Source organism: Gossypium arboreum, chromosome 4 (assembly GCF_025698485.1).
Source record: "Gossypium arboreum isolate Shixiya-1 chromosome 4, ASM2569848v2, whole genome shotgun sequence".
Taxonomy (NCBI): domain Eukaryota; kingdom Viridiplantae; phylum Streptophyta; class Magnoliopsida; order Malvales; family Malvaceae; genus Gossypium; species Gossypium arboreum.
In genome coordinates, this window is record NC_069073.1 from 117,733,191 (window position 1) to 117,746,783 (window position 13,593).

Below are 13,593 nucleotides of genomic sequence, written 5' to 3' on the forward strand. Positions count from 1 at the left end.
AAGGGTTAAAGTGAAAGGAAGTCATGCACCGGTAGGAAACCGGAAAAGAGGTGGTGAGTCCATCGGATCGCTATATACCAAGCTCCTTCGGATCCAATCCTAGACATGCATCTCGCCATTGCCACACCTTAACGTCATGGATATTTCTAGGAAACCGATTTGATTAAGTCATTTTAGGAAAAGTGATTAATTTTGGAAAATACTTTCATTGCGGAAGCTTTGCTTGTTGTCGTGTTATTTTGAAATCAACTGTTGTTTTTGAAAGCGCGCCTAAAGCTATCCAATTTCAACAGTTAAAATAAATATTATCTATCTTAATAAAACATATAAAAATCATCAAAAATAAATAAGCGGCCTTATTACATTTAAAAGCCCAAAACCTCAAACGTAATTAAAAGGATGTCCAGTTCACGGAAGAAAATCAAACTTTCGAGCGGTGGCCACTCCGAATTCCCTCACGACTCCAAGCCCACTATGGTTGGGGATTTCTGCGTGGATGAAAATAAAAGGGGTGAGTTTGGGGAAACTCGGTGTGTAAGGAAAACCCATTCAAAGCCCAAGTCACTCAAGCCTATTGGGCCTAAGCCCATTCAGTAATAAGTGGTATTGGGCGAGCCCTTTCAGATTACAATAAAGCGGGCCTTAGCCCTTATTCAGATAATGATGATGGCCCATAGGCCCATTTCAAAATACATGCAACATCATAAACATATGCAAGCCCATTTGGGTAATGAGTGGTCTTGGGCGAGCCCTTTTCAGATTATAATAAACTGGGCCTTAGCCCTTATTCAGATAATAAGATGGCCCATAGGCCCATTTCAAAATACATGCAACATCAGTAAACATATGCAAGCCCATTTGGGTAATAGTGGTCTTGGGCGAGCCCTTTTAGATTACAATAAAGCGGGCCTTAGCCCCTTATTCAGATAACAAGATGGCCCATAGGCCCATTTCAAAATACATGCAACATCGGTAAACATATGCAAGCCCATTTGGGAGACTACTCAACCCACCAACCACTACACTCCACCCGTACCAGCCATACACTCCATGTGGGGAATAGCTCAACCCACCCATTAACACTCCACGATTCTTGACCTTTGCTTGCTCGATTATCGATAGAATTGAGGCAAAGCCTCCAAGACGTGGACAAGCCACTTTCGATACTTCCTCCGTCAATATCCCAATCCCATGCATCAGATAATAACAACATGGCATGCAGTAAATAACAACGATCAAACATGCATTTAGGTCAATTTAACCCTAGGGGTATTTGGTAATTTTGCACCTAGGGGTATAACAGTAATTTTCCATACATAGGGGTATTATAGTAATTTAGCTGTTTTTAGGGTTTTTCATGCATATTCCTACTTTTCACGTACTAACAGAATCACGTACCGAGGGTTCTTACCGAATTGGGTCTGTTGGCCCATCATTCCAATTTTGGCCCATTAGGCCCAAAAATATCGAGGGCACAGAAATCATGCACTTTGCAGTCCAAACATTGCAGCTTACCAAAAACATTAATCGATTTACCTCACGAGCATTAGACACTCGCAAATCTACAAAATACGGTTTTCGGCATTTTGACTTTTCGCTTTTGCCGATCTAGACTAAGAAAGAGGGTGTTAGTTACACATTTGCTTATGATATATATTGTGAGATCCGCACACAAACCGCCTACAATGGGATTACTAACACGTTAATCTAACTATTCAAATACAAACTACATATTAACCCCTTACAATATTCGCCAACCACACCTACAGATCATTGTAAGCTTATAAGAAAACAATAAGCAACTCATTAACAAATTTTTGTCAATGTTTACCACATAATCATAATTTCACTGCAAGCTGTCTTCCTGAGCAACAGTCATTAAATCATTTATAACTAGAGCTACGAAACTCCAAATCAAGTGCCGTTAATTTTCCTGAAAATAGACTCATATATCTTCTTTCCATAAAATTTTCATAATTTTGGTTTAGCCAATCAATACCAGAATTTTCTCAAAGTTTCCCATGTTTCACTGTTTGACTAATCTGACCACTCTTCATTACGAATCAAATTTCTCATTGTACAGAATTCAAAATATGTTCTAGTTTATTTCATTTGAAACTAGACTCATTAAGCTTTAATTACATAATTTATCCAGCTTCTAATTCATCTCCCACAATTTTGGTGATTTTCCAAAGTCACGTTACTGCTGCTGTCCCAAGCAGATTTATTACCAAATCACTCTTTCATACACCTATCTACATGCTTGTTATTTAAACATGTATATCACCAATCAATCATCACATATCTATGATTTTACTTAAGTATAATCTCCATTTCATCATTTTAAAGCACAACATGTTAGCTGATTTTTCCTTTAACATCTAAGGCACATGCATGCTCATTTGTTTGGCTCAACTTCACCTATCTTCCATTTTTCATCAAAAGAACATGAAACAACAACCATTTCCTTCATTTTAATTCATGACTAAATGCTCACAACACAACTAAAAATCAAAATATACTTCAAGAGTTAAGGTAGAATCAAGAAGAACTCATGAACCTCAAAATAGAAGCAAGATACCAAGAACTTACCTTCAATTTTCCTCCTCCTAATGACCGAATACTCAAGAGCTTTCTCCTCTCCTTTCTCTTCTCTAACTTTCAGCTATGATGAACAAAGATGGACAAAACTTTGTTCTTTTCACCCCTTTTTCTTTTAATAAAACTTCATATTTCATCCATTTAATTCTTTAATACAAAAGACATGAAATTCTTATCATGAAACATTTACCTAACCCACATTATCATGAAACATTTACCTAACCCATTATCATGGAACATTTACCTAACCTATTATCATGAAACATTTACCTAACCTATTATCATGAAACATTTACCTAACCTATTATCAATTTGTATCAATTTGTACCATAAATTATGGATATCAAGTGTACATTTTGTCTACAACAATATGATGGCTGGCCACTTCATGTAAAATGGGAGGTTTGTCATGTAAATCCTCCTATTTTGCACTCCTATTTATTTGGCCACTTCAATTTAGCCTATAGCATTTTCAAACATTTTCACATAGGTCCTATTTCATAATTTCACCCCCTTTTTCTTATGGAACAAAAATTAACTAAAATTGCGGGTTCTATCTTAAGCTTGGGCTTTCTAGAGGCCCACTAACATAATTAAACCTATGCCAACATACAGATTCTCGAAAATTGGGCGTTACAACTCTACCCTCCTTAAAGAAATTTCGTCCTCGAAATTTACCTAATCCAAACAGATGAGGGTATTGCTGTTGCATCGTCTCTTCTGGCTCCCAAACTTAGAAGTTTCCCCTTTCTTAACTTGTTGAAAACGAGCGACCAAAGACTCATCGTTCAACTATTTTCCTTAATCTGATCCACCAGGTTGGCCTCACTTGCAACTCACCAACAGACTTCCATCATCATCTGAGACTCAAACGAAGCGAGACATTGCTCTCGGATCGAATCTGACTACGACTTAGAGCATCGGCTACCACATTAGCCTTGCTTGGGTGATACTCGATCGAGCAGTCATAATCCCTAAGCAACTCAATCCATCTCCTTTGCCTAAGGTTCAGCTCCTTCGAGTCAACAAATACTTAAGACTCTTATGGTCGGTGTATATAATACACCTTTCTCCGTACAAGAAATGTCTCCAAATCTTAAGTGCAAATATCATGCCGCCAACTCTAAATCATGAGTCAAATAGTTTCCCTCATGAGGCTTAAGCTATCGTGATGCATGTGCAACCACCTTACCCTCTTGCATTAACACGCGGTCCAAACCCACGTGTGATGCGTCATCGCATACGATAAAATCATTCCCGGACTCGGCTAAATTAACACAAGTGCTTCAAAGAACTTTCTTCAACTTCTCAAAAGCTTCCTGCTGTTTCTTAGTCCATACAAACGGTACTCCTTTCCTTATGTGTTTTGTCAGAGGTGCTGCCATCACAGAAAAACCTTCCACAAACCTTCTATAGTATCCTGCCAGTCCTAGGAAACTCCATATTTCTGACACTGACCTAGGCGGCTTCTACTCCAAAATCGCTTCAATTTTCCGAGGGTCCACCTTAATCCCCTCAGCAGAGACCGCATGTCCTAAGAAGGCTACCTCCCTCAACCAAAGTTCAGACTTGCTGAACTTTACAAAGAGTTCCTTCTCCCTTAACACTCGCAGCACTATACGGAGATGCTCATCATGTTTCACTTCAGTTTCAGAATATACCAGGATATCGTCAATAAAGACGACTATGAACTGATCCAAACATGTTTGGAACACACGATTCATCAGATCCATAAACGCTACAGGAGCATTCGTCAGTCCAAATGGCATAACCAGAAACTCGTAATGACCATACCGAGTCCTGAATGTCGTCTTTTGGATATCTGCCTCCTTGACCCTTAACTGATGATATCCAGATCGAAGGTCAATCTTGGAAAATACAGAAGCTCCTCTAAGCTAGTCGAACAGATCGTCAATCCTTGGCAGTGGATACTTATTCTTAATCGTCAGTTTGTTCATCTGGCGATAATCAATGCACATCTGCATTACCATCCTTCTTTTTCACGAATAACACCGGTGCTCCCCATGGAGACACGGTTGGCCTAATAAAGTCCCTATCCAACAACTCTTGAATTTGAACCTTTAACTCCACTAACTCCTTCGGTGCCATCCTATACGGTGCGATGGACACGGGCGCCATTCCAGGCAACAAATCTATTCCAAACTCAACTTCTCGGTTCGGAGGCAATCCTAGAAGCTCCTCCGGAAAAACATCTTGGAACTCCTTTACGGTCCTAACCTTATCCACTGTCAGTCCCTCCTCTTCTCACTGACTTACAAATGCCAAATAGACCTCACAACCTTTCTGAATCTACTTTTCGGCTCTTAAAGCCAACACCACATTGAACAAATAATTCCCTTCGCTCACCTATCACTATAACCTCCTCATCCTTTGTGGTCCTTAACACCATTCGTTTAGCAAAGACAATCCGTGGTCGCTTTATGCTTAACAAGCCGGTCCATTCCTAAAATGAGATCAAACTCTCCGAGCGGTAAATCCATCGATCTCTAGGAAAATCCTACCTTGAGTTTCTAAGGGTACATCCTATACGGTTTGTCTACCCTAACCGAAAGTGACCCAAAGGACTTAGTACAGATACCCCACTCACAATCTCCTCGAGAAATTGTAAGTCATCCATAATCCGTTCGTGGCCTCCAACCAATATTCCGCCACATTCGGGGCTATACCAGACACGCCCTTAAAGATCTCTGTTCCGTTAGCCCGAAGTCGTTCAGAAATAGATCCCCAAACTCCATTGCCCGTACTTGCCTCGGCAACCCTTTCCAGAATACGAAGCATTGCCTGTGACAGGGCATCATCCTCGGCGGCCCTATCATACGGCCCATTCTCATCCGTCGGTGGTGGTCGTGCTACTTCAGTGGGTATGTGTTCAGAAGACGAAGATCCAGCTTGAGTACTACCTCGGCCTCGACACGGCCTCTTCCCCGAGTAGCTCTCGTACTCATATCGATTTATCTTGATTACAAATTTTTATGCATCAATTAATATTCCAGTGTTTATTACAGATGTTTTATGAATCAGACAGTAGTTCAGAGTTTGTTTTCACAGAATCGAAGTCTAGCTACAGTTTCAGTCTCTTATCAGATTTTCCTATGGTTTCAGTATCATTCTATCTAGAGTATCCTAGCAGGATTTTAGTACAGATAGATAATTTAGGAAAATATTCAAAAAAATTCAGAATACTTACAGACTTGAGCCGGAGATTCGGAATGCCACCTTCTAAAGATCTAAATTTTGAAAATCAAGTTTTTCGCATTCTTTATAAAATTTTGCTTTCAAAAATCTTTGTTTTTGTAAACCCATTCCACAGTAGAGTTGTTGTAATCTAAGCTCGATACCACTAAATGTAGCACCCCAAACCCGGCCCGAAGTTATGGCGGATCCGCATGCCACATCAAAACGTAAAAAATTTCCATTCTAAGTCCGAAAATCGTACTTGATGTTCAAAAGATTAATTCATTAAGGGTTAAAGTGAAAGGAAGGCATGCACCGGTAGGAAACCGAAAAGAGGTGGTGAGTCCATCGAATCGCTTAAGTACCAAGCTCCTTCGGATCCAATCCTAGACATGCATCTCGCCATTGCCACACCTTAACGTCATGGATATTTCTAGAAACCGATTTGATTAAGTCATTTTTAGGAAAAGTGATTAATTTTGGAAAATACTTTCATTGCGGAAGCTTTGCTTGTTGTCGTGTTATTTTGAAATCAACTGTTGTTTTTGAAAAGCGCCTAAAGCTATCCAATTTCAACAGTTAAAATAAATATTATCTATCTTAATAAAACATATAAAAATCATCAAAAATAAATAAGCGGCCTTATTACATTTAAAAGCCCAAAACCTCAAACGTAATTAAAAGGATGTCCAGTTCACGGAAGAAAATCAAACTTTCGAGCGGGTGGCCACTCGAATTCCCTCACGACTCCAAGCCCACTATGGTTGGGGATTTCTGCGTGGATGAAAATAAAAGGGTGAGTTTGGGGAAACTCATGTGTAAGGAAAACCCATTCAAAGCCCAAGTCACTCAAGCCTATTGGGCCTAAGCCCATTCAGTAATGAGTGGTATTGGGCGAGCCCTTTCAGATTACAATAAACCGGGCCTTAGCCCTTATTCAGATAATAATATGGCCCATAGGCCCATTTCAAAATACATGCAACATCAAGTAAACATATGCAAGCCCATTTGGGTAATAAAGTGGTCTTGGGCGAGCCCTTTTCAGATTACAATAAAACCGGGCCTTAGCCCTTATTCAGATAATGATGATGGCCCATAGGCCCATTTCAAAATACATGCAACATCGGTAAACATATGCAAGCCCATTTGGGTAATAGTGGTCTTGGGCGAGCCCTTTTAGATTACAATAAAGCGGGCCTTAGCCCCTTATTCAGATAATGATATGGCCCATAGGCCCATTTCAAAATACATGCAACATCGGTAAACATATGCAAGCCCATTTGGGAGACTACTCAACCCACCAACCACTACACTCCACCGTACCAGCCATATACTCCATGTGGGGAATAGCTCAACCCACCCATTAACACTCCACAGATTCTTGACCTTCTAACGCTCGATTAACGATAAATTGAGGCAAAGCCTCCAAGATCGTGGACAAGCCACTTTCGATACTTCCTCGTCAATATCCCAATCCCATGCATCAGATAATAACAACATGGCATGCGATAAATAACAACGATAAACATGCATTTAGGTCAATTTAACCCTAGGGGTATTTGGTAATTTTACACCTAGGGGTATAATGATAATTTTCCATACATAGGGGTATTATAGTAATTTAGCTGCTTTTAGGGTTTTCATGCATATTCCTACTTTTCACGTACTAACAGAATCACGCGAGGGTTCTTACCGAATTGGGCTGTTGGCCCATCATTCTAATTTTGGCCCATTAAGCCCAAAAATATCGAGGCACGAAATCATGCACTTTGCGTCCAAACATTGCAGCTTACCAAAAACATTAATCGATTTACCTCACGAGCATTCGCACACTCGCAAATCTACAAAATACCGGTTTTCGGCATTTCGGCTTTTCGGCTTTTGCCGATCTAGACTAAGAAAGAGGGTGTTAGTTACACACCTGTTTGCGACGATATGCTGACGAGATCCGCACACAAACCGCCTACAATGGGATTACTAACACGTTAATCTAACTATTCAAATACAAACTACATATTAACCCCTTACAATATTCGGCCAACCACACCTACAGATCATTGTAAGCTTATAAGAAAACAATAAGCAACTCATTAACAAATTTTTGTCAATGTTTACCACATAATCATAATTTCACTGCAAGCTGTCTTCCTGAGCAACAGTCATTAAATCATTTATAACTAGAGCTACGAAACTCCAAATCAAGTGCCGTTAATTTTCCCTGAAAATAGACTCATATATCTTCTTTCCATAAAATTTTCATAATTTTTGGTTTAGCCAATCAATACCAGAATTTTCTCAAAGTTTCCCATGTTTCACTGTTTGACTAATCTGACCACTCTTCATTACGAATCAAATTTCTCATTGTACAGAATTCAAAATATGTTCTAGTTTATTTCATTTGAAACTAGACTCATTAAGATTTAATTACATAATTTATCCAGCTTCTAATTCATCTCCCACAATTTTTGGTGATTTTCCAAAGTCACGTTACTGCTGCTGTCCCAAGCAGATTTATTACCAAATCACTCTTTCATACACCTATCTACATGCTTGTTATTTAAACATGTATATCACCAATCAATCATCACATATCTATGATTTTACTTAAGTATAATCTCCATTTCATCATTTTAAAGCACAACATGTTAGCTGATTTTTCCCTTTAACATCTAAGGCACATGCATGCTCATTTGTTTGGCTCAACTTCACCTATCTTCCATTTTTCATCAAAAGAACATGAAACAACAACCATTTCCTTCATTTTAATTCATGACTAAATGCTCACAACACAACTAAAAATCAAAATATACTTCAAGAGTTAAGGTAGAATCAAGAAGAACTCATGAACCTCAAAATAGAAGCAAGATACCAAGAACTTACCTTCAATTTTCCTCCTCCTAATGACCGAATACTCAAGAGCTTTCTCCTCTCCTTTCTCTTCTCTAACTTTCAGCTATGATGAACAAAGATGGACAAAACTTTGTTCTTTTCACCCTTTTTCTTTTAATAAAACTTCATATTTCATCCATTTAATTCTTTAATACAAAAGACATGAAATTCTTATCATGAAACATTTACCTAACCCACATTATCATGAAACATTTACCTAACCCATTATCATGGAACATTTACCTAACCTATTATCATGAAACATTTACCTAACCTATTATCATGAAACATTTACCTAACCTATTATCAATTTGTATCAATTTGTACCATAAATTATGGATATCAAGTGTACATTTTGTCTACAACAATATGATGGCTGGCCACTTCATGTAAAATGGGAGGTTTGTCATGTAAATCCTCCTATTTTGCACTCCTATTTATTTGGCCACTTCAATTTAGCCTATAGCATTTTCAAACATTTTCACATAGGTCCTATTTCATAATTTCACCCCCTTTTTCTTATGGAACAAAAATTAACTAAAATTGTCGGGTTCTATCTTAAGCTTGGGCTTTCTAGAGGCCCACTAACATAATTAAACCTATGCCAACAGTCACAGGATTCTCGAAAATTGGGGCGTTACATTATTCATATTAATATTATAATTTGCTTTTATGTTTTACTATAAATCATGTTATTTTTCTTACTCAATATATTAAAACAATTCTTTCATAAAAGTAATATTCTGTATTAGGTAATTCGAGATAATCGTACCCTAACTTACTGGGTTTCGATTTTTCTTATTTAACCTAAATAATGGAATATTCCTTTTAATCACAATGTGAGTTTAAAAAAAAATGTTTATTTTTGGAGATACGGGGTGTGGTGCCCTAACTTATCGGGTATGACATGTTGTTACCTCGAAATAAGATTTTTCGCAAATAAAGGCAATACTCGGTGTTTGATGATTCGAGAATCATACTTTATCGTGCTGGGTTGTGATTTCTCGTTTGCTCAAAAACAATCGAATATTCCTTTAGGTTTTCACCCATACTTATTAAAAACCTTTCAAAACAAAGGATGTTCGATGATTGGATATTTGAGAATCGTGCCCTATCGTGTTGGGTTGCGCTTTTCATTTATTCTAAGCAATCGAAGATCCTTTGAAGTTTCATCCACGTTTTCTAAAACCCTTTAAAACGAAAGAAGTGTTTGATGTTTGGGCAGTTCGGGGAATAGTGCCCTATTGTGCTGGGTTGCAATCTCCCGTCTGACCGAAATAATCAAATATCTCTCCGGGATTTCACTCCTATTTTCCAAAGTGAGGCAATGATCAATGTTTGGGAATTCGAAGAATCGTACCCTACTGTGCTGGGTTTCGATTTTTCGTTGGACTAAATAGTTGAGCATCCTTTCGTGATTTTCTTATAAATTTTTGGACATCGAAACAAGAAGATTTTTGACGATTAACTCGGGTTATTCAACTTTTATTAAAAAAAGCCACATTTTAAAAACATTTTTTAATTTTAGACATAAAGACAGTATTTAATTGATTTGGTACCAATTTTGGGCGTAGTGAGGGTGCTAATCTTTCCTCATGCGTAACCGACTCCCGAGCCCGTTTTCTAAAATTTTTGTAAACCAAAATTGTTGTTTTAGTAAATCATAAATGTTTTATTAAAATAACCAAATTTTTAGGTGATCCGATCACACCAAAACAAAAAATCGGTGGCGACTCCATGCATTTGTTTTTCAAAAGTCGATTACCCCTTTTTTAAAATTTTAAAATTTTTAAATCGAGGAATGGTTTCGACAGCTTGGCGACTCCACTGGGGAATTTGAGAGTCGAGCCATAAAAATCAATTATTTACTGTCCTTTTGTCGAAAATCGAAAATCCATTTAAAAAAAAATCATGTATCTTTCGATTGCATTTGATTGTGTGAATGTTTTAGTCTAGGTCTTGTAAAAAAGCACTGCATTTCATTGCATGACCACCGTGGTCACACCTTCTAAGTTGGAGTAAGAAACTATGCTTTCGTGAGGTTTCACCTCCGCATGGGATAGTGGATTGCTTCTGGGGTACATCCGTACCTATGATTTCGAGAGATTTTCATCTCCGTATGGTTATAGGGAAATGTATCCCCTTGAACCGAACTCGATCTATATGAGCCTATAATGGGTGAGGATTGAGGAATCTGCTGGTTCGGGTACCTTATCTCTAGAACTAAACCGCATATAGTAAACCTTTGAAACCATCCTTGGATGAAGCCGCGTCGAGCCTTAGTACTTACCCCTATACGCGTCATAATTATCGTTTATGTGCTTGCATTCTATCGCTATTATTTGACACTAACCGGTGTTTTGTTTGGTTTTGTCTTCTTTGCATAACATTGCATACTAAAGGAGGCGTTAATCCGTATTCAATTACTAAGTTAGAAAATTTGACATGGAGAATGAATTTCTTAGTAAAGTCGAGGATAATGCGGCCGTTCGTGCATGGTCGGAGAGGCTGCAATTGGAGAGAGGGGATAGCTTGGCAGAAGGGTATGTATCGGAGTTGCAAGATTTCACTCGCGTCAATGTAGTACAAAACGAGCTGCAAGAGTTGAGAGACATTTGGGCTAGTTGGAATGAAGGAATCAAGCAATTGTTTTACCAAAATTATGGTGACGTATCCTACCTGCTAGACATTAGAGTGGATAAGAATTTGTTTCGAGCCTTGGTGCAGTTTTGGAATTCTGCGTACAAGTGTTTCACTTTTGAAAAAGTGGATTTGGTACCTACTATGGAGGAATACACTACTTTGCTCAGGTGTCCCAAAATTCAGGTCCGGAAGACTTATGCTCGGGTTTTTAGTAGTCAGACTTTCGTGAAGAAACTGATGAGCATTTCTGGGATGAGCGAGCCTTAGGTCATTACTCGGATTCATCAAAAAGGAGATAGCAAATGTATCCCTTAGGAGAATTTGCGAGATTTGATCTTGACACATCAGATGAAATAAAGAGGGTTGATATATTTGTCTTAAGCATCTACGGATTAGTGATCTTTCCTAAGGCTTTGAGGCACGTGAACGAGGCGGTCATTGACTTGTTTGATCGCCTTGAAAAGGGAATCACACCGGTACCAGCAATATTGGCAGAAATGTTCAGATCTTTGAGCTCATGTAGGAAGACAGGCAAGGGGCGATTCATTGGATGTGTACAATTATTGATGGCATGGTTCCACGGGCACTTTTGGAAGGTAGACAAAGTTTCCTATCGAGTCTTCTCCGAGGGTTATTTCCCATTGAAAGAAGAAGCAGCTATACAGAGAAGAGAGGATATCTCAGAAGAGAAGTGGATGGACATTCTTCAGAACCTCAAGGAGGGGGACATCGAGTGGAGAGCTTATTGGATGGTTCCTGACGAGATCATGTACCGATGTGGTAACTTCGATTGGGTGCCATTGTTAGAATTTGGGAGCTACGGGTATACTCCATCGTTAGCCTTGAGGCAATATAAGTCAAGGCAGTTTGTACCCGCGACCTATGGGCTTGCTCAGAGTGAATTCTCATTTAAAGGTGCTCATTATAAGAAGAGAGTTCGGGAGTTATCGGATATTTGGAAGCAAACTTGTTTGATGAAGAGGTTAGCCGTCGGTTCCATAGTAACGCCCGAGTATAGCGAGTGATTTAGAAAGAGGATTAATGATAATATTCCTAGGCCAAGTTTGGAGAATGATCGACCTATCGGGGAACAATTACAAATCGCCCCATCAGAATTGGAAATTATAAGGCAAGATTTCGAGAAGAAGAGTTCGGAGCTCAGGAAGAAGATCGAACAGTTAGAAGAAGAGAAGATACATCTAAGGTTAGACGCTGATGTTCAGAGGTCAGAGGCTGAAAAATGGAGAAAAGGAAAAACTAAGGCCGAAGAAGACCTAAACAGCTTGAAGACAGACTACAAGAAGCTACTCCTATCTATGAGGACTGCGGGTTTAGGTAAGACTTCCGAACAACGGCGCCATGAAATTCGAGAAAAAAAAGCCAATACCGATCAGCGGGAAAGAAAATTTCGAGAAGCTCAGGCATGAAACGAAGATTTGGAGAAGAGTCTATCGAAGAGCAGAAATGAACGAGGTGAACTAAGGGCTAGAGTGGCAGAACTCGAGAAGTCTCTGCATCAGTACCGAAATCGCAACACCGCAATAGAGCTGAGGGCAAGCTTGAGCCAGATAGAAGAGATGAAAGGAAGAATAGGAGAGTTAGAGGCATCACTGCAGAACTGTCAGATGCGGATCCAGTTTTTCGAGGCAAACGAGGATCGTTGGAAAGAGCAGCTTCACCATGCACAAGACCAAGTCAGAAACAGAGATTACCTTATGGGGGAAGCCATAACCCACATTCGTGAGGTAGCAGACTACTTACAAACTTTAGCGGTTCAAGCGGACATACTGAGCGTGAAGTATGAGTTGGAGTCGGATCGCGGACAAGAGCTGGCCTCGTTGCTTAGAAAAGTTAAGACTTTAAGTGTTAGAGCGAAATTTTATTTGTAATTCGACTTTATGTAAAAGATTTTATTTTCGAGTGAAATTTTCTAAGGGCAATTGAATCAAAATTGATGCCTCCTTTACATTCATGCATTTGCATTACATCATATCATTATGCATTAAAGGCCATAAGAGTTTTCTAATTAATTAATTAAAAATTATTTCAGTAACCTGGAAACTAACGAAAACCAACCAACTACGCACTCCTACGGTACAAGAAAAAAAATCAATGGATAAGAGACTCGAGAAATTAGAGCAAATGCAAAAGGACATGCAAGAACAAATGCAGTCTCAAATGGAAGAGCAGCTAGCCAAGATTCAACGAGAGATGAAGGAGCAAATGATGGAGTCCCAGAGAGAAATGATGTCCCAGTTATCCAAA

General features: G+C 38.9%; 1 long non-coding RNA gene across 1 annotated transcript; it reads right to left on the minus strand.

The window, feature by feature from the left end:
• Positions 1–1,378: 1,378 nt before the first annotated feature.
• On the minus strand, positions 1,379–8,792 carry LOC128291496 (uncharacterized). The gene is made up of 3 exons (XR_008281300.1): positions 8,677–8,792; positions 7,611–7,759; positions 1,379–1,536 (listed from the first exon to the last, which is right to left on the minus strand). It is a non-coding gene; the product is annotated as an uncharacterized LOC128291496 (long non-coding RNA).
• Positions 8,793–13,593: the final 4,801 nt, after the last annotated feature.